Genomic DNA, 1,930 nt, shown 5'->3' on the forward strand with positions numbered 1-1,930 from the left:
ATATATATATATATATATATATATATATATATATGTTTATTTATTTTATATGTTTATATGTTTTTTTTATCAATATGTTTTATCAATATATTTATCAATATTTGCCTTTTGGACAGTTCCTCAAACATTCTGAGTGCACTCCAACTTAAAGATTTTTACAATATTATTTTATATTACAGATTTAGATATATTTGCTTCCCTGCATTAAATCAGAGGGATTAAGGGGCACACAATTGCCTTTTAATATTTTCCCTTGACAAAAGGGAAAACCTAAAACATGATACTTTTGGCAACTCAGCAGCCAGTACCAAACATTCCTGCATTTACTATTTTAGATTTAAAAAATAATATTTCTTTTTTTTCTTTTTTTAGTTACTTCTCTTCTTTTCCCGGCTTTCAGTGAAAAGCAGCAGAGTGAGTGGTCCCTCAGTTTGCATCAGACGGATTTCACACATACACACTTTGCTCACATGCACATTTTTCAAAGCTGATGTCACTGCACGACTCAGCCTGGCAAATCCCTCCCTCCTTACTCTCCATCACGGCTCAATCATTCAACAAAAACTCTGCTCTTTGAAAAGTGAGAGCCAGCAGGAGCTTTGCTATTGGTGTTGATCGCTCAGTATGTGGTTAAATCATTCATTCCTTTTTCTCTCCTGCCCTCCTAAAAGAAGGTCACTATTTGGAGGAGTTGATGTGGATATTTTGGGGTAAACATGATTATAATTATATAGAAAATAAGATTATAGTTATAATTAAGAGGTATCACAGAGGGCATGAATGGAAAGATAATGTATATATACATGTAGATTATTGAAGAAAATGTGCCCTCTACTGGCGGTGTGAAACCTGCAATCCAATGACCCTTTGCCTGTGACCCTTTGATAAAGCACTAATGGACCTAATGACATGAAATTTTAATAAACCATGAAAAGCTACTGTATTATCAGCTATGACCTTCGATTTGCAATGGAATACATGGACAGATATATATCAAATAAGCTGCTGCTTCTTTGTGCAACACATTTCCAAATGCTACATCTCATGACCATCAGAGTTCAGAATGGATTTATACATAATCAGTGAAAGAGTTGTGACTCTGCTCTTCATTATTGACCCGTGATAAAGAATATCATGTAAACTCTGACCATCAATGAACCTTTTGTGGTATCCCATCTGACCTCAAGGCAACAATGAATTCCCCCTTTTAACACATACACACACATGCACTGCACACTATGGCCCTGAGATGGGTCCAAATGTTCAAACTTCCGTTGACTTTAAAAACTCTCCACAACCATTGATTTAAAGTCATAGGGGAAAAGCTGTTCCAACCGTTACATTTCCGAATTCTCCCGAGTGGTGCACAACTTTACACGAGTGAAAAGAGTGAACGTGATTGGTCGTTTATGGTTCTGAATTGTTTAAGGGGGATCCAATGTAGAGGTTTCCAGACTCAGTGCGAGAATCATTTTGAGTTACAGCCCTTCGCTTTCCTTCTGATCGTGCCATGGTGGCCTATATAATCTCTCTGTTAGTGGGCAAGACTAAATTATGGGGAACGTCAGAGTGGCTCAACAATCCTGAACTCTGTAGCTCTTATAATGATTTTTCTGTTGAACTAATCCAAGTTTTTTGCCTAGTTTTTCCTAGTAGGGAAGTCTCCAGGGGAGAGTGGGACTAGGTTAGGAGAGTGGGACACACCAGACTCTCTGCCTCCCCAGCTCTCCTGTTACCTAAGACTGATTTGGTTACTTCTAGAACCCCAGATCCTTCATTAACCTAAGCCCCAGCACCTCCGGAGCCTGATCCAGATAATTTTTCTCCCCCTTCTTCTGAGTCTTATTTGGTGGATATTTTTTACGGGGATAGGGGAAAACTTTTTCCCTTCCATTCACCTCCACCCACCCGATTCAGAGAGGGGGGCCCT

The sequence above is a fragment of the Cyprinodon variegatus genome, unplaced genomic scaffold, assembly GCF_000732505.1.
Source record: "Cyprinodon variegatus isolate N-32 unplaced genomic scaffold, C_variegatus-1.0 Scaffold1238, whole genome shotgun sequence".
Taxonomy (NCBI): Eukaryota; Metazoa; Chordata; class Actinopteri; order Cyprinodontiformes; family Cyprinodontidae; genus Cyprinodon; species Cyprinodon variegatus.